The sequence below is a fragment of the Microcaecilia unicolor genome, chromosome 9 (genome assembly GCF_901765095.1).
Source record: "Microcaecilia unicolor chromosome 9, aMicUni1.1, whole genome shotgun sequence".
Classification (NCBI taxonomy): domain Eukaryota; kingdom Metazoa; phylum Chordata; class Amphibia; order Gymnophiona; family Siphonopidae; genus Microcaecilia; species Microcaecilia unicolor.
In genome coordinates, this window is record NC_044039.1 from 38111844 (window position 1) to 38135767 (window position 23924).

A 23924-nucleotide genomic window follows, 5' to 3' on the forward strand; every position below is an offset into this window, starting at 1 on the left:
TATATGGTGCTTAGCCCCACCCAGTACATCCCAGAATATACTGGGCAAGGCCTCGGCGCTGCCATTTTGAAAGCACCAGCACTGAGGCAGGAGCTGTTGCTCCTGACCAAATTATTTTTTTAAGGTGCAGGGGAGGGGAGAGAGAGTTTGGGAAGCATCAGGAGGCACAGCTGTTGCTCCTGCCCTTCTGCCCAACATTTTTTTAAGGTACCGAGGGGTGGGGGTGGGGGGTCAGGACCGGAGGGTGCACACAGGTGGGGAGAGAAGGCCGGTTCACTGGTTTTTTTTAAGGATTTGGGGGGGAAGGGTCCATTGGACCAGCAGGGAAATTTAAAAACAATATATATATATTGGTCGGTGGGGGCTCAGCTGAGGGAGAAAAAGGCTTTTCTCCCCTCCAACAGCTCAAGAGCAAAAGTAAAATTTGCTCATAAATTATGGCTGCTCTGGAGCTGTGCATCCCCTTGAATACTCATTAGACTAATGAGCTCACTGCAATACATTTGCATGGGGTTTTCAGTGGCTGCTAATGGCAGAAGGAATCTGAGCTACAGGTGGACAAGGGGAGTCCAGCCTGAAAGCGGGACAGGGGAGGCCTGAGTGTAGCCCCAAGAGATACACTGCGGGTGTGTGCCTCCAGAAGTTTTTTGTTGATACTGGGAGGAGTGGAAACAGCCTTGCATTTATTCCTGTCACGAAAGGATGGGGAAGGACAAGAGTCTATGTAAATATGTATAAAGTGGAACCATTTGGAGAGTGGAGTTCCAGTAAAGTTGTTTTGCATGTCACAAAACAACTGGAGTGCAGTGTGATCTTTGGAAAAAGGGCGATAGCAGGTGTCCCCGGACCTACAGAAAGGACAGCCTGTTGTACTCCCAATCCCCCTCCCCCCCCCCCCCCGATCTCTATTCTGGACCACTGACCCACTTCCCAAGCTTGTGGATGATTGACTGTGATTGAGTGGTGAACTGAGTTGCGTGTGACTAGAGCATCAAGTGAAAGAAACTGTGTGTAAATTTTCCCTGTGACTTGGGTCAGAGGATGGAACTGAGCCCAAGTTACATAAAACTGGTGCTGAATGTGGGGTATCGGTGAATAAAGTTAAGTACTGGAAAGAGAGTTTTGGTTTCCCCCTTGGATGCTGTTTATGAGCCTAGGTTGGACCCAAGCTAGCAGGGACCGCAAGGCCTGGGCTATCTACCTCTTCCCCAATCACAACTGTTCACAAGGTCTGGTTGTCAGTCCCAAAGCAGCAGCACAGGGGTGGGGGAGCCGAGCAGCTGTAAATCAGGTGGGAATTGAACCCACCACCCATGAACATCAGGCCAACTGTTTTCACCACTTGGTCACCTCAGTTGTTCTGAGGCTGTACTGATGCCTTAGGAGGAGAACATGTACATCTCTGAACGAAAAAGTGCAGATATCTCTGGGGGACGGGCAGATTCCAACAATGAGATTTCAAGGAAGTCTGAGAGACCAACCAACAATTGTAACACAAGACTATAAGATGTCCTTCAATGTGGCAAAAGAGAGTTTGCATGAAGTCACTTTGGCAAAGAACCTACAGCACCCTTCTGAAGACCAGTCAGTCATGTAGCCCATTCCCAATATTCAACCTTAACCAGCTCTTCCCCAATCACATCTGTCTGCAAGGTCTGGTTGTCAGTCCCAAAACAGTAGCACAGGGGTGGGGGAGTAAGCGCAGCTGTAGATTAGGTGGCAATCAAACCCTGATCCCCTAACCCTCAGGCCTAAGCTGTTACTACAAGGCCACTGGTCTACACATGCTCTTTAATGTTCCAGTGAGGAATATATAACAATGCATAGCGTAGACATCTCAGATCTAGGGCCAAGCACAAAGCCCCCTAATAAGTGATATGAGGTACAATACAGATTAAAACAGCTGTTGATACCATAGCCCAATCACCAAAATTTTGAGCAGCATCCTAAACCCTCCAGCACATCTGAGGTCTTCAATACATTTGAGGTTCATCTAACCAGCATTGAAAGTTTGAGGAAAACCACACTGAAAAGTGCATTGTACAGAATCGTGCTTAAGCACTGAACAATGTATGTGCCAGCAGTTAGGCCTGCTCATAGCAGGCCTACATATCTGCGGCTAGTTTCTGTCATAGGCATGATTCTGTAACAATTCATATACGTTTTGGATACACTCTCTTATTATCAGCGGCATAATCGAAAGAGAAGGATGCCCATCTTCTGAAACAAATCGGGAGATGGGCGTCCTTCTCTCAGGGTCACCCAAATCGGCATAATCGAAAGCCGATTTTTGGGCGTCCTCAACTGCTTTCCGTCGCGGGGACAACCAAAGTTCACGTGGGGGTGTCGGCAGTGTACTGAAGGTGGGACGGGGGCATGGTTAAGAGATAGGCGTCCTCGGCCGATAATGAAAAAAAGAAGGGTGCCCCTGACGAGCATTTGGCCAACTTTACTTGGTCCAATTTTTTTCAAGACCAAACGTCGAAAAGGTGCCCGAACTGACCAGATGACCACCTGAGGGAATGGAGTATGACCTCCCCTTACTCCCCCAGTGGTCACCAACCCCCTCCCCCCCCCCCCAAAAAAGTTAAACATTTTTCCAGCCTCTATGCCAGCCTCAAATGTCATACCCAGCTCCATCACAGCAGTACGCAGGTCCCTGAAGCAGTTTTTAGTGGATGCAGTGCACTTCAGGCAGGTGGACCCAGGCCCATCCCCCCTACCTGTTACACTTGTGATGGTAAATGTGAGCCCTCCAAAACCCACCAGAAACCCACTGTACCCACATATCTAGGTGCCCCCCTTCACCCGTAAGGGCTACGGTAGTGGTGTACAGTTGTGGGGAGTGGGTTGGGGGGGGGTTTAGGGGCTCAGCACCAAAGGTAAGGGAGCTATGTACCTGGGAGCAATTTCTGAAGTCCACTGCAGTGCCCCCTAGGGTGCCCGGTTGGTGTCCTGGCATGTGAGGGGGACCAGTGCACTACGAATGCTGGCTCCTCCCACGACCAAAGGGCTTGCATTTGGTCGTTTCTGAGATGGCTGCCTTCGGTTTCCATTATCAGCGAAAACCAAGGTTGTCCATCTCTAAGGTCAACCATCTCAACATTTAGGTCGACCATCTCTTAGGTCGACCTAAATGTACAGATTTGGGCATCCCGACAGTATTATCGAAATGAAAGATGGACGCCCATCTTGTTTCGATAATACGGGATGCCCCGTCCCTTCACAGGGACATCCTCAGAGATGGGCGCCCTTAGAGATGGGCGTCTCCGTTCAAAATGCCCCTCTTTGCGCCTTTCGTAGTTCTGCGCCTTGGAAAACTAGCACATTACTTTCTAGAATACACATAGGGGATAGGTGCATAAAGTCCAATTAGTGCTGATAATTGCTTGTTAGGGGTTAATTATCAGTGCTGATTGGCTTGTTATCTAATTAACTTGTGTGCACCAAGTGTAGGTGTACAAATATTTCTGGGCGCATCTTTGGATGCCATTTAGAGAATTTGAAGGTATGTGATTAATCATGTGATTAAAATTTTTAATCGAAGTGCAACCCTAATATATACACATACACACACTTGTAATATTATTCATTTTTAAGGTTTTGCTTCTGCCTGAACAGTATGCAGTTCACAATTTGCCATGGTGGGATCACATTAGTATAATGCTGTTATCTCATGTTGTGCACATTGTCTCATGGAACACCTCTGGCATCTACAGTAGTTATTCTTCACAAAGCTACCTCCTGTGGTCTTACTGCAACAGTCGTTTTTCTGGGGACAGAGACAGCAAACTATTTATGGACCATCACCTTTAGTGCTTTAAATAAAATCCCATGTCTCAAGCTGGAGTGTTAGGTTATTTTGGTGGCTTAGCATTTGTAATGCAATTAATCTTGTTGCTGCCATTTTAAAATTATAGTGTTTGGTATTTATAAACAGAGAGAAAAGGCAGCCTGTTCAGGAGCAGTTGCAGCTCAGTCATATATAGTCAATGAGTCCCTCATGTCATAATGAACGATAGTCTGTGGAAGTATATTTAACAAAGAATTTTTTTTTTAAACATATTTTGCCACCTGTCAGCCAAGTCTCTCTACAATGCCTGGGAAGTCCATGCTCTCTGAAGGTGAAGTTTTAAAATCAGTACCTTCTATGCACAGAAGAATTGCAGGAACTCTACACCTCCAAAGAAATATTTCATTGTATTCATAAGAAAAAAAATAGTTTTAAATTTTTTTCAATTACTTAATTTTTAAAAATAAATTTTCAGTCTTCAAAATCACCAACAAAAAAGACAAAAAGATCACCCAGAGTGGCAAAATATATTTATTTTGGAAGGGGTGGTAATGAATATGCGTTAAGGGAATAAACACATAATTTTTGTACCTTAAAGCATGTTACATGAAAAAAATGCATGAAAATACATGTTAGTATAAGTCACCCCAGGCTGCATAATAATGAGATACAAAGCACTGCACCATTAACAAATGGTCCAATGCTTCCGGATGCCATCTTAAAAGGAGCTCGACAAAACTTAACAATGCTCTCCTCTCCCCCTTCATGCCCTCCCAAAGCCCCTCTCCGTGGGCTAGGAGGCCTTGGACAGGAGTGACCCCCATTTGCTTCTGCCTCTGCCAGTGCTGGGTTCAAACTGCCACCAGTGTCCTCTAGCAGCAGTCTTGCTGTTTTACCACTAAAAGCCAAGCCATCATATAAAGAGCCATTTGCCCTGTAATAAAGGTATTAGTCTTTTGCCCTTATATGGCACCTCGACCCCTAATGGTAGTACCATGAAACTACCACCAAGCTTACCACTGCCATTGTGAACCTATCACCAGCAGGGGCAGGAGCAACTGGGAATTGCTCCCGTCCTGAACCCTAGAGGTCAACAGCAACTGAATCTGCAGCCAAAATTCACTGCTCAGTTTTGGCTGGAACCAAAACTGAAAATATATCATACTGTCCACCATCTCCCAGAAGAAGGAACCCCCAACCCTTGCCTACAGAAACAGGTCCCTCTGGGATGCCATCAAATGATTGTTTAACTTTGATTGTGTGAAAATAAGTTTGAATACAGAAGATACAGCTCTAATTAATTTGGTATGAGAAGAGGGGGATGGTGCTTGGGCCCCCCAGCTGATAAGAGCCTGGATGATGTAAGGACCAGTGATGATTATATGTATAGTGTATTATTGCTTCTTTTCCTGGTCTAAGAACTCTTAGCATCACTTAGATGTAGAGACCAGTGATGTAATGATTAAGATATATACAATGATTAGCTATATAAACAATCATTGTAGATTTTGGCACCTCTAATAAAAGGTCTCATTTACCTAATACGAATCCAAAAGAATCCACAGTAATTATTGAGTAGTCTGTGTCAGTGAGACAGGCTGTAAACCCATAGCAGTACAGGAGGAAGCCGAGAACTACACACCAATTATTCTTTCCTCAACTGTAAATAAATTAATGAAATTGCTGCTAAAAATAGAGCAGAGCAGTGATGGCTCAAGGAATGAGCCAGCAAGGCACTGGCCCACGGCACTGAAGCTTCAGGGATAAAATGAGGTAGGAGTAATGTAGATAAATATTTCTTCACAGAAAGGGTATTAGATGCTTGGAAGAGCTTCCCAGTGGAGATGGTAGCAAGAATGGCAGTATCCGAATTTGAAAGTATTAACTAGCACAAGAGATTTGTGTATTTGTTTTGGATGAGCAAATTGAATAGGACATGTGGAAGAGCATTTCTAATAAAACATCTAGGTCCAATTTTGCACATTTTGCTAGAAACATTCAAAATCTGAGTGGTGAACACAGCCATTTTGCAACCAGAAAGTCTCTTTCTGGTTTGAAAAATCACCTTTTTCCTAGGACTATTTGTGCTCAGTGTGTTTTTCTTTTAGGACCATTTTGGAAAATAAAATGCCTAAGAGAAAAATGCCTAAAAACCAGCCACTGGGATGTCTGAGGGCCATTATTCTTAGTAGACTGGCCACACAGACATCCCAGCAGAGTATAGTGGGGCAGCCTAGGGGGTACTGTAGTGGATTTCACATAAAAGAAATGAACCCCATGGCCTTTCTACCATCATGTGAGAAAAGAGGTAATTTTGTAAAAAAAGAAAAAGAAAATAGTAATAATAATAATACTTCGCTATGAGGACAATGTGACATATGACATTATCCACATTGCATGCACAAATAAGTCATGTGTGTGAAATGTCATTGTATCCTAAATCATTACAAAAAGAAATAGTGGAATAACCCTACAAATTAAAAAAATTTTTTTTTATTAAATACACCCTTAAAGACCAAATTAATATAGAGGAGGAAAAAGATCTCAGCAACCCAAGCACACTCAAGTCATAACTTTATAATTTATACTGCTACTTCTTTTGCCTCCTATTGTAATCATTGGCCAAAAAACCCTCCAACAGTTTCAAACACTAAATGTTATCTCAAAATTCCCCCCAATATTTTTTCAAACATTAATGTCAATATCAAAATACAATAAGTGCTGTGTGTTTGTTTTTTGCTACAGTTATTCTTGCTCAACAGAGAAGTATAGCTGTCTGAGAAACTTTGCTGTATTTTCTGGAGGTTTTAATTTATGAAATGCAAGTACTTTGATGCTAATTGCTTAAAAGATGAATGATTACAATGGGGGCCAACAGAAGCAGCACCATAAAGTTATGGCTTGAGTGCGCTTGGCTCACCGAGGTCTTTTTCCTCCCCTATATTAATTTGGTCTTTAAGGGTGTACACTTAATAAAATTTAAAAGAAAAATGTTTTAGGGTCATTCCACTATTTCATTTTGTAGCGTTTTGACATATTTTGAAGTTTACTGGATTTTTTTACCCCTATACAGTGGTGGAAATAAGTATTTGATCCCTTGCTGATTTTGTAAGTTTGCCCACTGACAAAGACATGAGCAGCCCATAATTGAAGGGTAGGTTATTGGTAACAGTGAGAGATAGCACATCACAAATTAAATCCGGAAAATCACATTGTGGAAAGTATATGAATTTATTTGCATTCTGCAGAGGGAAATAAGTATTTAATCCCTCTGGCAAACAAGACCTAATACTTGGTGGCAAAACCCTTGTTGGCAAGCACAGCGGTCAGACGTCTTCTGTAGTTGATGATGAGGTTTGCACACATGTCAGGAGGAATTTTGGTCCACTCCTCTTTGCAGATCATCTCTAAATCATTAAGAGTTCTGGGCTGTCGCTTGGCAACTCGCAGCTTCAGCTCCCTCCATAAGTTTTCAATGGGATTAAGGTCTGGTGACTGGCTAGGCCACTCCATGACCCTAATGTGCTTCTTCCTGAGCCACTCCTTTGTTGCCTTGGCTGTATGTTTTGGGTCATTGTCGTGCTGGAAGACCCAGCCACGACCCATTTTTAAGGCCCTGGCGGAGGGAAGGAGGTTGTCACTCAGAATTGTACGGTACATGGCCCCATCCATTCTTCCATTGATGCGGTGAAGTAGTCGTGTGCCCTTAGCAGAGAAACACCCCCAAAACATAACATTTCCACCTCCATGCTTGACAGTGGGGACGGTGTTCTTTGGGTCATAGGCAGCATTTCTCTTCCTCCAAACACGGCGAGTTGAGTTCATGCCAAAGAGCTCAATTTTTGTCTCATCTGACCACAGCACCTTCTCCCAATCACTCTCGGCATCATCCAGGTGTTCACTGGCAAACTTCAGACGGGCCGTCACATGTGCCTTCCGGAGCAGGGGGACCTTGCGGGCACTGCAGGATTGCAATCCGTTATGTCGTAATGTGTTACCAATGGTTTTCGTGGTGACAGTGGTCCCAGCTGCCTTGAGATCATTGACAAGTTCCCCCCTTGTAGTTGTAGGCTGATTTCTAACCTTCCTCATGATCAAGGATACCCCACGAGGTGAGATTTTGCGTGGAGCCCCAGATCTTTGTCGATTGACAGTCATTTTGTACTTCTTCCATTTTCTTACTATGGCACCAACAGTTGTCTCCTTCTCGCCCAGCGTCTTACTGATGGTTTTGTAGCCCATTCCAGCCTTGTGCAGGTGTATGATCTTGTCCCTGACATCCTTAGACAGCTCCTTGCTCTTGGCCATTTTGTAGAGGTTAGAGTCTGACTGATTCACTGAGTCTGTGGACAGGTGTCTTTCATACAGGTGACCATTGCCGACAGCTGTCTGTCATGCAGGTAACGAGTTGATTTGGAGCATCTACCTGGTCTGTAGGGGCCAGATCTCTTACTGGTTGGTGGGGGATCAAATACTTATTTCCCTCTGCAGAATGCAAATAAATTCATATACTTTCCACAATGTGATTTTCCGGATTTAATTTGTGATGTGCTATCTCTCACTGTTACCAATAACCTACCCTTCAATTATGGGCTGCTCATGTCTTTGTCAGTGGGCAAACTTACAAAATCAGCAAGGGATCAAATACTTATTTCCACCACTGTATGCGTGGAGGGGCATTTTCGACATGACGTGGGTAATATAACCATTTTCAAAACAGTAAAAGGTTTATCTTTTTATTTTTCGAAAATGACTACGTGCTAGATGTTTTTGTGCTCTGAGAGTTTATCATTTTGGTCCATTTTTGAAAAAAAAATCTGTCCAAGTGAAAAACGCAATTGGGATGTAGGAGGAGCCAGCATTCTTAGTAGACTGGCCACACAAACATCCCAGGAGAGCAACAGAGCACCCAAGGGGGCACTGCAATGCTCCCAGGTACACATCTCATTGTTGCTCCCTTATCTTGTCTGCCAAGACCCCCAAAACCCAGTACCCCCCAACTGTACACCACTGCAATAGCCCTTATGGGTGAAGAAGGCACCTATATGTGGGTACAATGGGTTTCTGGTGAGTTTTGAAGGGAGCACAGTTTCCACCACAAGAGTAACAGGTAGGGGGAGGTATGGGTCTGGGTCTACCTGTCTGCCGTGCACTGCACTCACCACTAGACTACTCCATGGGCCTGCGTATTATATCCGAGGCTGACATAGAGACTGGTAAGTAAAGTTTTTAATCAAAAAAAAATTTTTTAGGGGGGGGGGGTAGGAGGGGGGTCATCTCTGATTCCCTCTAGTGGTCAACTGATCATTTAGGGCACCTTTTTGTGCCTTACTCATTATAAAAAACAGGTCTAGCTCAAAACGTCTTAGTTTTAGTCCTGAATGGTTTTGTTTTGTTCCATTATGGTTGAAAAACATCCAAGTGTTAGAAACGCCCAGATTCCACCCTTAACACACCCCTGACACACCCCCTTGTGATTTGAACACACTTCTGACGGACTTCATAGAAAAATGTCTAAAAATTGGTTTTGAAAATACCAATTTGGACGTTTTTGTGAGAAAACCGTACAAATGCAGATTTATGCCACTTTTTCAATGTTTTTCTCTTTTGAAAATGAGCCCCGTGGAGGGGCATTTTTGAAAGGGACGTCCACGTTTCGATTTGGACGTCCTCACAAAACGTCCCAATCCAGGGTATTTTCGAAACAAGATGTACGTCCATCTTTCGTTTCGTTAATACGGTCAGGGACGTTCAAATCCTGAAATTTGGTCGTCCTTAGAGATGGTCGTCCCTAGACATGGACGTTTCTGATTTTTAGCGATTTTCAAAACCAAGGACGTCCATCTCAGAAATGACCAAATGCAAGCCATTTGGTCGTGGGAGGAGCCAGCATTTGTAGTGCACTGGTCCCCCTGAGATGCCAGGACACCAACCGGGCACCCTAGGGGGCACTGTAGTGGACTTCAGAAATTGCTCCCAGGTACATAGCTCCCTTACATTGTGTGCTGAGCCCCCAACCCCCCCCAAAAACCCACTACCTACAACTGTACACCACTACCATAGCCCTTACGTGTAAAGGGGGGCACCTATATGTGGGTTAGTGCAGTGGACTTTGATCCTGGGGAACTGAGTTTGATTCCCACTGCAGCTCCTTGTGACTCTGGGCAAGTCACTTAACCCTCCATTGCCCCTGGTACAAAATAAGTACCTGAATATATGTAAACCGCTTTGAATGTAGTTGCAAAACCTCAGAAAGGCAGTATAAGAAGTCCCATTTCCCTTTCCCTCCACAAACGTAAAAGGTAGGGGGGGGTATGGGTCTGGGTCCGCCTGCCTGAAGTGCACTGCACCCACTAAAACTGCTCCAGGGACCTGCAAACTGCTGTCATGGACCTGAGTATGACATCTGAGGCTGGCAATAAATATTTTGAAAGATATTTTTTTTTGAGGGTGGGAGGGGGTTAGTGACCACTGGGGGAGTAAGGAGAGGTCATCCCCGATTCTCTCCGGTGGTCATCTGGTCATTTCGGGCACCTTTTTGTGCCTTGGTCGTAAGAAAAACATGACCAAGTGAAGTCGTCCAAGTGTTTGTCAGGGACGTCCTTGTTTCTTTCAATTATGGGTCAAGGACGTCCAAGTGTTAGGCACGCCCAAGTCCCGCCTTCACTACGCCTGCGACATGCCCCCTTGAACTTTGGACATCCCTGCGACGGAAAGCAGTTGGGGACGTCCAAAATCGGCTTTCAATTATACCGATTTGGACGACCCTGGGAGAAGGACATCCATCTTCTGATTTATGTCGAAAGATGGGAGTCCTCTTTCGAAAATGAGCCCAATAGTGTCTCATCAAACATATAAACGGCGAGTGACTGACTCACTCGCAAATGCGCAGTAGAGACTTCCCTCTCTGTCCCACCCCCGCGTCAATACGCGATGACGGGGGGCGGGACAGAGAGGGAAACTGCGCCACCGAGGTTGCTACCGCCCCCCCCCCCCACTCGGAGTCGCCGCCGCCACCCCTCCACCCGGCCCGGGCCCTCTCTTCCCTTCTGAACTTACACATCCATTCGCCGAACGCAGCAACACACATCAGCTGAGCTGCCTCTTCCTTCTCTGCCTGTGTCCCGCCCTCACTGACGTTACATCACAGGAGGGCGGGGCCACAGGCAGAGAAGGAAGGGCCCACGGCAGCTCAGCTGATGTGCCTTGCTGCATTCGGCAAATGGATGTGTAAGTTCAGAAGCGAAGAGAGGGCCCGGGTCAGGTGGAGGGGTGGCGGCTGCAACTCCAAGGGGGGGGGGAGCGGTGGCGACCTCGCGGGGGGGGAGGGGAGGAAAACCCCAATACCAGCCCGTTTTTACGGGCTCAACGGCTAGTATCAACATAAACAGACAATTTTAAAACAAGTTCAGTTTACAAAACTCATATATTACTAATTAACATATCCATTTATTTTTTTCTGCAAATCTAAATCATACATTAACAAAATACAAAAATATTTGAAGGTGAATTTTGGTTTACCTAGATTTTAGATTAAGTAGCTGTTTTAGTCATCCTTGCTTTTGAAAAAGGAGCATCCTACCTATAAGGAAGATGAGATAAAATTCAGTTAGGATATCCAATGAAAAGCCATAAAATGTTCAAACCAGTAAACATGAGACAGTTCAATAAGTTTAGATGTTACAATGTTTACAATATTTGTTTTAAAGTAGAGGATCCAAGTGACGCTGTCTTCTCATTTTTAAAAGGCACAAAAGTAATTCACTGTAAATTATTTTATTTAGGGTTGCCACCTGACATGTCATAAGAAACAGGCTAATCCAGTCCAGAGTTTATCCTATTGCATGCATGGACTTGTAGTTTTAATTTTTCCTGGGATATTCAATGACATAATCAGAACTACAAGCCCATGCATGCAATAGGATAAACTCAGGACTTGGTTAACCTGTTCCTTATGACTAAGTGAGGTGTGAATCCTATTGTAAATACAAAAGTCTTGAGTATTGATTCACAAATTAGAGCTCAGAAAAACTATGAGGGAAAAAAATAGGTATCACAAACCAGATTTAAAAAAAAAAAAAAAAAACTCTTATTCCTTACTGAACTGGTAAAAAATATTGGAATTTATTAGAGTATTAAATATATTCAACTTTTACTATGAATTGCTTCCTATTTCATTTATTTAAATTTCACAATTCAAAGTTTCAAAATGGAGTGCATGTCCTGCGCGAAAGTATAGCATTTCACAACAGCACTATGCTTTTATGCAGGGTAGGTACAAACAGTGCAAGCACACCAGGCTCCACAGCTTGAAGGATCGCATAGTAGTTGCACTGCACCAATTTCAAAAGTTGCCCTTGTAGCATGGGCCATTTATAGCATAGAAGGTGGTTCGGCAAATAGACTCATTTCCTTTCTATACCAGCTCTCTAACCATGAGGACAGAAATCTACAGTGCTTCTTTTAGAGGCCAACCAAATTTTAGTTTCAGTTCCAGCGCCAAAACAGTCCAAAATCCTTTTTCTGTCCGGTTTCAGTTTCGGCCAAAAGGTTATTTTAATTTACAGTCATGCTTTCTGTTTCATCAAAAAATGACTATGTGTTTTGATGGGACAAAACTTTTGTGCTTTGCCCCATTTGTCCCTCCCTCCCCGCAAACAGGAGTTACTCCTCCTCCCAGACTGCCCCTGAGTGTCTCCCACCCCCACCTGTGGGCCCGCTTAGGCCCATCTTACAATCCCTGGTGATCTAGGAGTGTAGTTGAGGCAGGAGTGATTCCTAGTTACTCTTGCCCATTCTGGATCTGCTCTCAAAATGGCTGCCATGACTGGGAAATTGCTCCTGCCCCGACTTCACCACTAGACCTGCAGGGATTTGTAAGGTAGGTTTTTCTGGTGGGGGAGGGGGGGCTACTTTCTTTTTTTTTTTTTCTACTGCAATTGCAAGTAATGCTGTTATGATGTTGCAAAATAGTTTATATGGTAAATAAAGTCCTCCAAATAAATAGAAACATAGAAATATGACGGCAGATAAAGACCATAAGCTTTTTGATACAAAAACTTTTAGCAGAAATTTAAGTCTATAAATTTGGGATGATAAGCTCTTTAGGAATTAGCCTCTTTGTGGTGTTATGACGTCAGCTGTCACTGCAGTGTGGCACAAACTCACCCACTGTAAAAGCATTCTGGTTTTTAGTTTCAGTTTTCATTAGCTGTGGTCTATGTTTATGGAAGTAATTTTGCTTGGAAGTAAAATAAGGTCTTTCAATATTTAAATTATATTCTGGTTTGGATACTGTGAGTTTAGCAAAGGGATACAGCCTGCAAGTTCTGACAATCCCCAGTGGCCCTCACTGGTTCACATTCACACCACCAAACAAGTTTTTGGTTTCGGCTGAAACCGTGGCAGATTTGGTTTCAGTTGGCCTCTAGCTTGCATTTTCACTCATGAAAACAGGTAGGACACATGACCTATTTTTGGCTACAAAAAAACAACAAAGGGGAGGAAAAGACCTCACGAAACCGTGAGAAGCAAATGAAAAGCAGTGAGGTTATATCCAAGCTTTTCAAAAATGTGTTCTAGCTGAAATCTCTACATTAGAACAACAGAAACACATGAGACACTATAATTTGACGAAGACAGAGAAACAAGCATTAAGAGATCTTTCCACCAACAATGACACAGTCATCAAACCTGCAGATAAGGGTGGAGGGATCATTGCATTAGATAGACAAGATTATGTAGCAGAAATTGAGAGACAAATCCATGACCCTGAATATTACCTATCTCTAGATTCTGATCCCACAGAAGATCTACAAAAACATATCAAGGAGATTCTTCATTTTGCACACACTGCCGACTACATCACTCCAAAGGAAAAGGACTTCCTATTGGTTGAACATCCTACCATCCCAACCATTTACATTTTACCGAAGATACATAAGAATCCACATCATCCTCCAGGCAGACCAATCATATCAGCTAATGGCTCCATACTCCACCCTCTCTCCATATTCGTTGATCATTTTTTAAGACCATCGTTCCTGCCATTGCATCCTACATTCGAGACTCAACCTATATGATCAACTTGCTAGATGCTTTTGATGGCAATCTAACAGATACGATTTTAGTTACTCTAGATATAGAGTCTATGTATACAAACATTCCGCAACTAGAGGCCTTGTCCATTATAGATCACACACTTAAAGAAAGAATCACAATTAGTCGCATCTCTAATAGAGTTATCCTTGCATTAGCCACAATTGCTCTCACCAAACATTTTTTTGCATTTCAAGGTACATTCTTTCAACAAATCAAAGGCACGGCCATGGGTGCTTCCATGGCTCAAGACTTAGCAAATCTTTATGTGGTACATTTTGAAAATTTTTTCCTTAAGGATAACCCATTTGTTAAAGAAGTCAGATTTTATAAGCGCTATATAGACGACATTTTTATCATATGGAAAGGCTCCATTGCACGATTAGAAGAATTCCACACTTGGCTTAATTCCAGAACCAAAACTTAAAATTTCAAATGCAGCATCATCACACCACCATACCTTTTTTGGACATTCTGATACACAAAACTCCTTACTCAATTATCACTACCATTTATCGTAAACCCACTGACAAAAATACATATTTACATTTTGAAAGTTTCTATCAGCGCACGTTGAAACAACATCTCCCATTTTCACAGTTCCTGAGACTACGTAGACTATGCATGGATCTTGGGGGATTTTAAAGTCAAGGCAGCCAATATGTGCAAGAGATCTGCGGATAGAGGGTACCCAAGAAAAATCATAAAAGAGGGATACCACAAGGCATTATTCACCGAATGTGACACTCTGCTACAACCTCTAAGAAACAAACCAGCACCTGATCTTGTATACATACTGAAGTTCTCGCATCTATCCAACATGATCAAGAAGACCATTAAGAAACATTGGCTTATTTTGACAGTCCACCCATGTTTTAAGGAAAAAAATATAGTCTTTGCACAATCCAGAAATAAAAATGTAAGAGATTCTTGTTCCACCTACATTACAACAAATGATGCAAGCCCAGCAGAACATCATCCGTGTGGAAAATGCTCAGTCTTTAAACACTCCATGAACATCACAGAGTTTAAACACTCACAAACCGGAAAAAAGTATAATCTACGCCATCAATCAGACTGCAACACTAATCATGTCATCTATGCCATCATTTGTCCATGTAAAAAAAATGTACATTGGAAAAACTAAACAATCTGTCAAAACAAGAATAATAGAGCACAGGAGCTGCATTAAATGAAGAATTCTGTCTGCACCACTAACTGAACATTGCACGTCTTATAATCACTCCATCGATGATCTTCAATTTTTCGTTCTTAGACATTTTATCCAGAGATGACGCAAAGGGGACATTGATACAATTTTACTCAGAGAAGAACAAAAAAAACAAAGACTTGTTTTCTTTTTTTTAATAGTCTACAGCCCAATGGCCTTAATGCAGAGATAGACTACAATGTTTTTCTCTAATTGCTCTGTTGCCCACCATCTTATCCATCCTCATTTACTCTACTCCTACAGGATAAACAAACAGTCTCCCATGTGGTACTCCCTCACTCTAATATCAACATCTCGAATTAGCATTGTTTACACATATTTTATATATATGTTTTGGACTTATTTTGTTTTTTCAAGCATCACTGATGTTTTTGTGTTTAACTTGGGTTTTCTATTTAAGTTCTTATTGGTTTTATTCATTATCTTTTTACCATCATATATAAAGATAAACTTTTTTGTATTGTGACCACTTTAGCCAATTTTTATGTTTGTAAACAAGACATAAGTACACTTTTCACAAGATTTTGGTTGTTTAGGATCATTATACAATTATTACCTCATATTCACTCACTCTATTTAGCCAAATAGCCTCCCCGTTCAATAAATCCCTCCCAAGCACGATTACTGTGCCAGACTACTCCATCATCGCAGATAATTTGAAGCTACTTGGTGTCATTCTGGATTCCCACCTGTCCCTCGACATTCAAGTCTCGTCTATCACAAAAAGAATGTTCCTCTCCATGCAGTCACTGAAACGTATCAAGCAGTTCCTTCCATTTGACCTATTCCGGACTCTAACTCACTCTAGTATTGAGCCATTTTGACTACTGCAATGGGATTTACACTGGATGCAAAAAACACACCCTACGGAAACTCCAGACGGCGCAAAACACGGCAGCCAGATTGCTCTTTGGCAAATCCCAGTTTGAGTCAGCTAGACCATTAAAAGAGAAGCTCCACTGGCTCCCGATAAAAGAGCGTATTGAATTCAAAATTTGTGCTCTAACCCACAAGATCGTCTACGGAGTTGCTCCAGTTTATATGTTCAGCCTGATTGACCTCCCCCCAGATATTCCAGAAAACCGTCACGTACTTATCTTAATCTCCACTATCCTAACTGCTAGAACCTAAGATACAAATTGCTCTTCGCCTCCTTTTTTTGCTTCATGAGTCCTCGTTCCTGGAATGCCAAGACTTATCTATGTGAAAAAACTTACTCCTCTGCTTCTTAATTCCCTGTTGTCCCTCATTTGTCCTCCCTGTTGTCTCCCCCCCCCCCCAAGATGTTCCTTACTCTCTATTCCGCCATTGTATTAATATGTTGTTCCTTCCATACGTTGTTAGCCGCATAGAGCCTGCTATGTTGGAAATATGTGGGATACAAATGTTCTAAATAAATATAGATTTGTCAGTGCCTGTTGCGTTCTCTTAAATATTTGAAGTGATTTTTATTAGCGCTACAAAGTTTTTACTTTCTTTTAGTAGCCCATTCGTTCTTTACTTTTATATGGACTGCTTTGATAATTTTAGCAACAACATTCTTTGGCGCCTTTTTTTTTTTTTTTTTTTTAAAGAATATGACGTAAGCATCCCTCCAACCAATTACTATACAATGTCCTAATATCATCAACACTGTATAGGCAATCATGAAATAAACCTTTTTATATGCCATCTTTATGCATTCCTCATTTCCAATTCGTTCTACGTCGTCTCTCTTTTTTCATTTTTGTTTAGATTTCACAAACTCAAGGTTCAATAAGCTGTACACTTTCACCTTCCACTAACATGTAATTACCATCCACACAAATCTTATCCTCATATCAAAAACTACTGTTTTCTTAGTATCATCATCTGTTTCCTGTGATTATCATTTTTTGGTTTTTAAGCAATGATACACACATGCATGCAATTATTTATCTATTTTTATCCAGAAGGACTTCACATCCAGATTCTTGAAAAAAATTTTTTTCCTGTTGTCAAGAGTTATATTATAAACACCAGAGGTAACAATAGACTCCTTATATATTTTGATACTTAGAACTGTTTATCCATTTCTCAAATATTAACAGTTGATCCATTAATTTGTTCATCATGCACTCTTTTATTGTATTTTATCATTATTACCTTCAATTGTTCAATCACATCATAAATTTGCACAATTTTCATGCTGTATAGTTGCACATAACATGCGCTATTATTATCTTTACTTTTATTTTATTTCATTTTTATGTACTTCTTGAATCTTCACACACTTATGTCTGTATTAATTTAAATGTTACGTCATGTGTTTATATATGCTTTTCATTGTTTTTTAATTGCACATAACATGATTAGACGCATTTTTACACACACGTCTGTAGTTATAAACTTAAATGTAGCATCATGTGTTTTTATATGTTTCCATATGCTCTTTATATGCTTTTGATATGTTTCATTATGCATTCAAGTTTCAGTATTTAATAATTTTTACATAAATGTTCCTATTTATACATATTTGCATACACGAGTTTTTTCTATATTTTGTTTACAATTTATCCATCCTATTATCTCAGAAAACACATTATATATGTTTATGTCTGTTTTTCATGTAGATTTATCAAGACCCTGAGCAGGCCTTCGAGCCGAAACATGCCATGTGGGTTCGTTTTAAGCATTTTCAATAAAGACTCTTTTGTTATCCTCCTTGCATTCACCTCACTAGTTTTCTTTTGCTATAGCATATAAAACAGCATACTTTTCTTTTATGGTTTTAAACATAGTAACATAACATAGTAGGTGACGGCAGAAAAAGACCCGTACGGTCCATCCAGTCTGCCCTACAAGATAAACTCGTATGTGCTACTTTACGTGTATACCCGACTTTGATTTGTAACATAGTAGATGACGGCAGAAAAAGACCTGCACGGTCCATCCAGTCTGCCCTACAAGATAAACTCGTATGTGCTACTTTACGTGTATACCCGACTTTGATTGTAACATAGTAGATGACGGCAGAAAAAGACCTGCACGGTCCATCCAGTCTGCCCAACAAGATAAACTCGTATGTGCTACTTTTTGTGTATACCTTACCTTGATTTGTACCTGTCCTTTTCAGGGCACAGACCGTAGAAGTCTGCCCAGCACTATCCCTGCCTCCCAACCACCAGCCCCGCCTCCCACCACCGGTTCTGGCACAGACCGTATAAGTTTGCCCAGCACCATCCCCACCTCCCAACCACCAGTCCCGCCTCCCACCACCGGCTCTGGCACAGACCGTGTAAGTCTGCCCAGCACCATCCCCGCCTCCCGCCACTGGCTCTGCCACCCAATCTCGGCTAAGCTCCTTAGGATCCATTCCTTCTGAACAGGATTCCTTTATGTTTATCCCATGCATGTTTGAATTCTGTTACCGTTTTCATTTCCACCACATCCCGCGGGAGGGCATTCCAAGCATCCACTACTCTCTCTGTGAAAAAATACTTCCTGACATTTTTCTTACAATCTCCAGATTCAGGACCTCCCTACATTATCTTTTAGCACACAACTTTCACAAAACACAAATTGGATTTGGCTGCCTTTAAAAGTCAGTCAGGACTTCTGGGCAAGTTTAACGATACCCTTGTTAAACAGGAGTCTAATGCAAACCTTTACAGGACTGGGATCGTGTTAATTTGTGCCAGTTGCTTAAATAATTCCAGTGTCTGTCTGGTTAGAGAAACAGAATCCATCTGAGTCCATCATAATCCTAAACAGGGTCCATCTGGAATGGAAAATATTTTTCAGTATTAAGTAGAGTTGAGAATGCTAAAATTCTCAGGGACTTTTGTTTCAGACCATTTTCTCCCATGAAATAACAGAAGTCCTGGCAAGGGAATTAAATTTGTTTTTGATTCACAGAAGCAGTTCCAGCACTTTTGAGTTATACTTTTAAGCAAAAAAAACTTCAGCTCAGATCTTAACACAACCTATCTATGGTGCTGCTCTGGTGTTTTTGAGCACATACAGCAACAGAAAAAAATAATCTTACACCATTTGCCAACATATCTAGTTTCAAGGGGGCCCTAGTTTAAAATTAGAGAGCAAGGTGAGCAGTCATTCACACAACATAAACTGCTTCTCACTATTCCCCAAACCAAAATATATATGGTGCCTTAACAGTTATTGCTTTCTCAGTAGTGACCTCATGTTCCCAGTGTTTCCCAAGTCAAATGTAGCCTGGAAAGAGAACTTTAATATCATAACCATGAAGCCACAAGATATAAAGAGAATGACAACTTACCTTAAAAAGAGAAAAATAAGCAGCTCAACATTTAAACTAAAACCATGAGATGTAAAAGACTATTTGCTTGTAAGAGTTATTGGAAGAGGAATTGATGGTAAGGAAAATGTCTATTGCTGATTTCCCTTAGTGCCGACTTCTGGTTTTTTTTCGGGGGGGGGGGGGGTTGTTTGTTTTTGACTCACTCTGTTCTAGGTTTTCTGTAGGATCTGCCAGTATTGTGTGAGATTTTAATGAGATTTTCAGGATTTGTATACATGTAGACACACAATAACTGGTACCTGTAATAACATACGTTTTAGCAAGCTTAAATCCAGATGTCTTAATCAATACAAGTCCATCTACACATTCTTTTGTATGAGTACTCATAAAGCTTCTTCCTTTTGGTTTTAGTTTTAATGTTGAGCTGCTAGTTTTCCTCTTTTTAAAGGTAAGTTGTCTTACATCTCATTGATGGGTTATCTTCAAGCAAGTGCTATTGTACATGTTTAATAAAGGACTTGTGCTTTTATCCTGGGCTATCACATTGGTCATTCCCACCCTCTTTCAATTGTCCCCCAATTTTACCATGGGGCTCATTTTCAAAGCACTTAGACTTACAAAGTTGCTGTCAAACATGTGAGTTCTTGTATCCAAGTAGAGCGCTGGCTGAGCCGGTACTCGGACCAGATTCTGCTTGGTGGCCGGACAACCCCGGGTTTCATCTGCGCTGACCGCCATTCCCCAGAGGTTGAGCCCCTAGGTGCGGGCGGCCTGCAGGACTTACAAGACAGGGCTGGAAACGAGGTGGTGAATGTATCGGCCAGGCAGGCAGCAGGCAACAGAGTAATCCAGGTACAGGCAGTGTCAATAGACAGGCAGCAGGCAGGAAAGTAATCCAAGTACAGGCAAAGTCAATAGGCAGGCAGCAGGCTAGAGAGTAATCCAGGTACAGGCAAAGCCAGTAACAAGGGACAAAGTAGAGAAGAAGCAACCAACAGAGCAAAGTAAACACCTACCAAAGTAGAAGCCGAAGCATGGAGGCAGGGAAGGGTTCCACAGAAATAGTGCTGGCATCAGACTTTAACTGGAAACAACTGAGAAGGAGAGTAAGGGAAGCAGCCAGGCATCCAATAGGGAAAGAGCAGAGGAGGCAAGGGAGAGCCCATAGGTTAAGGGCTGAGAGATGGACAAGCAGGACACCAGTCATGGGGAGCCAATCCCCATGGAGCAAGAAGGCAGGGCAGAGATGCTGTTGAAGGGAACCCTGGCCCTACAGCCAGAAGCGGAGCCAGATTGATGGTGCGGGGGGAGCGAGAGTGGACTTCTGCTGGTGCCGGCGCACATTTTCAGTGCAACACGACAAAAAAAAAAAAAATAGGTGCCGGCAGAACTCCATTTGGGGGAGCGGCCACTCCCCTGGCGCCCTACCTAGCTATGCCACTGCCTACAGCGATAGAGGGAGCGCCATGACAGTTGCATAGGCTTCTATGGAACTTTGTAAGTCTGTGTTTTGAAAATGAGCCCCATATTGGCTATCTTTACTTCCATTTTCATCTTAGCTTTCCTGACAGCTTTTCCAGCTTCTCTTTGGTTTTGCTGGTATTTTTGCCTGTCTTCCTCTATCTGAAAATGGTCTTGTTATTTATGAGGCTAACTTCTCCCTTACCTTTTCAGCTACTACATTTGAGAATCAAAGAGGCCTTCTTGTTGCGTCTTACTTTTATGTACTTTTCTAACATAAAGGTTTGGCAGCTTTAAAAATAACTATCAGTTTTGCCCACTGCTGTTCTACTTCCTTCAGGTTGTTCCCATTAAACTATAATTGGTCCTTGAGATATTTGTTCTTGAGATATTCCCCATCTTGACAAAGTTAGTTCTTTGAATGTCTAGAATCTTCAGTCTTGAATCCTGTGTCTTAATGTTGAACCACACCATTCAGTGATCACCCACCATAACATCATAACACGTTCCCCTTTGTAAGCACTAGGTCCAGAACAGCTCCATCCTGCATGGGTTCCATTACTAACTCCTGGAACAGTTTCTTCCGGTAGAAAATCTATGATCCCCGTGCTTCTAGACAACTCCAAAAAAGCAGGAACACCCCAATCAACATCACGCATATTAAAATCACCTATTAGTAGTATTCACCTCTCAGAGTTACTTGGGAATGTTTTCAATTAAATCTCAGTCTATTTCTTCTGACTTGTGAAGGAGGCCTGTATATCACACTAGTGTAAATACATTTTCTATTCCCTCTTTCCAAATTAACCCACAGGCTTCTTCCTTACCCCATATATCCTGCAAGTTTGTCACTTTAATATTATTCTTAACATCTATAAGGGGTTCAACAATGTCCAAATTCCATATTCCTTAATCCAAGGCCCAGCTTTCCTCAGTGTGGTGGGGTGGATTGGCCCTGGGCAGACTCGTATGTGAAAAATGGCAATTGGCATATTTAATAACATCAAACTTCTACTACTGGCATCACTCATGAACTAGATTAAAAAAAAAATCAATAAAGCAACTCATACAGAGAGGAAACAAGTTAGTACAGATGGACAGGTTTAGGCCAAAAGTAGTTGGTTCTGAGGTTTTTTTTCTCGTCAGAATAGTGTAGTGTGTGCCTGCAGTTATGACACTCCACTCAGTTTGTATACAAGTCAAATCTGTATGTGCGAGCTGAAGTGTTAAACAGTACTTTAATCTCATTTTAAAAATGTCAGCAGTGGATTAGTCAAAATGTCTCTTGCTAACCAGGTTACCAATGTCTGAACTCCTCAACTCTTAGGACAGGACCCAGACAACTCATGCCCCTCTCTGCAGGCTTAGACTTACATTTACATTTAATTCTGTGGCGCAAGCTCACCCACTTGGAAGTCCAGCGGTAGTTCCCACTCCAGAGCACCCAATTTCCAATGCTACAAAATATTTTTCTAGCACCGGTGTTTACCCGGTGTAATCAGACAATGCCACACGCTGCCTGGTTACCACCAACCTCAACTGGTGTCAGTAAGTGCTCCCCCACAAAATGACTGCGTGTCGACTGCATCATTTGTCACACGGCTATTTCTCTTTTTTTTTTAAAGCCTTTTACTAAGCTGCGGTAAAAGGGGGCCTTAGTGCAAATCAAAAACACACACAGACGCCAGCACAGGCCCCCTTTTGCCGCAGCTTAGTAAAAGGTCCCTAAAAGCTGTGTTGTCTATGTTGCAACCAAGGCGAGGGATACTTTTTAAACATGTATATTCTGTATAGGAATCTTTAGCAATCCAGCTTGTTCTCTTTTCTCAACTGGATATGTTCTGTTGCCCTAAAATATTACGTGTTCAATTTTCATGTGGGAGGCGGGGTTGTGACATTTGTATGTTTGAGTTGGTACTTGACATCTAGAGGTGGCCAGTTCAAATCCCAACTGCTGCTCCTTGTGATCTTGGGCAAGTCACTTAACCCTCCATTGCCTCAGGTACAAATTTAGATTGTGATCCCTCCAGGGACAGAGAAATACCCAGTGTACCTAAATGTAACTCACCTTCAGCTACTACTGAAAAAGGTGTGAGCAAAATCTAAATAAATTTAATGGTATGGTAAACTTCGAAGTGTCTATTTGCAGGCTTCTGTGTTACTTTGAATGGTATCTGCCACTGGAGAGAGGCATTTGCTGGGGGAAGACAGATAAGAGGGAAAGTGTGCCAGGAGGGGGAGAGAAATGAAAATGTGTTGCCTTGCTGAACTTGCTGCTTGATACCTCAGATCCCAGATGAATTTTAAGAGGTTTAAATCTGGTCTAAAACCATAGAAACATGACGACACATACAGGCCATATTGCCCATCCAGCCTGCCCATCCTCTGAACCCCTAACTCTTTCCTTTTCCTAGTGATCCCACTTGCTTATCCCTACCTTTTAAATTCTGACACAGTCCTTGACTCTACAACATCCACTGGAGGCCATTCCATGCTTCCACCACCCTTTCCGGTGAAATAATAATTTCTTAGAGTACTCCTAAACCTAGTCCCGTATGCCCCTTGTTCCAGAGCTCTCCTTCAGATGAAAAAGGTTATTTTCCTGTACATAAATACCCTTGAGATATTTAAACATCTCCTATCTGTCCCTCTCTCCCAGCATATACATGTTGAAGTTCATAAGCCTGTCCCTATAGTTTTTGTGTTCAAGACCGCTTACTAATTTGTAGCCGCCCTCTGGACCGACTCTATCCTGTTTATATCTTTTCGTAAGTGCGGTTTCCAGAACTGCACACAGTACTCTAAATGGGGCCTCACCAGAGACTTATACAATGGCACTATCACCTCCTTTTTCCTGATAGTCATCCCTCTTTTTATGCACCCAAGCATCCTTCTGGCTTTGACCGTTGCTTTTTCTACCTGTTTGGAAGCTTTAAGGTCATCAGACACATCACCCTCCAAGTCCCCGCTCTTCATTCGTACACTGAAGCACTTCACCCCCATACTGTACCGTTCCCTCGGATTCTTGCAAACCCAAATGCATGACCCTGCATTTTTTGGGATTAAATCTTAGTTGCCAAATATTGACCCATTCCTCCAGC

At 42.3% G+C, this 23924-nt stretch overlaps 1 protein-coding gene across 2 annotated transcripts in view; it reads right to left on the bottom strand.

The window, feature by feature from the left end:
- DUSP16 (dual specificity phosphatase 16) overlaps positions 1-23924 on the bottom strand; it is a 198628-nt gene that overhangs the window by 160638 nt on the left and 14066 nt on the right. For both annotated transcript variants that reach the window (XM_030214783.1, XM_030214784.1), the window contains exon 2: positions 11315-11375. The gene's annotated coding sequence lies outside the window, so the exon portion shown is untranslated. The remainder of the gene's footprint in view (positions 1-11314; positions 11376-23924) is intronic.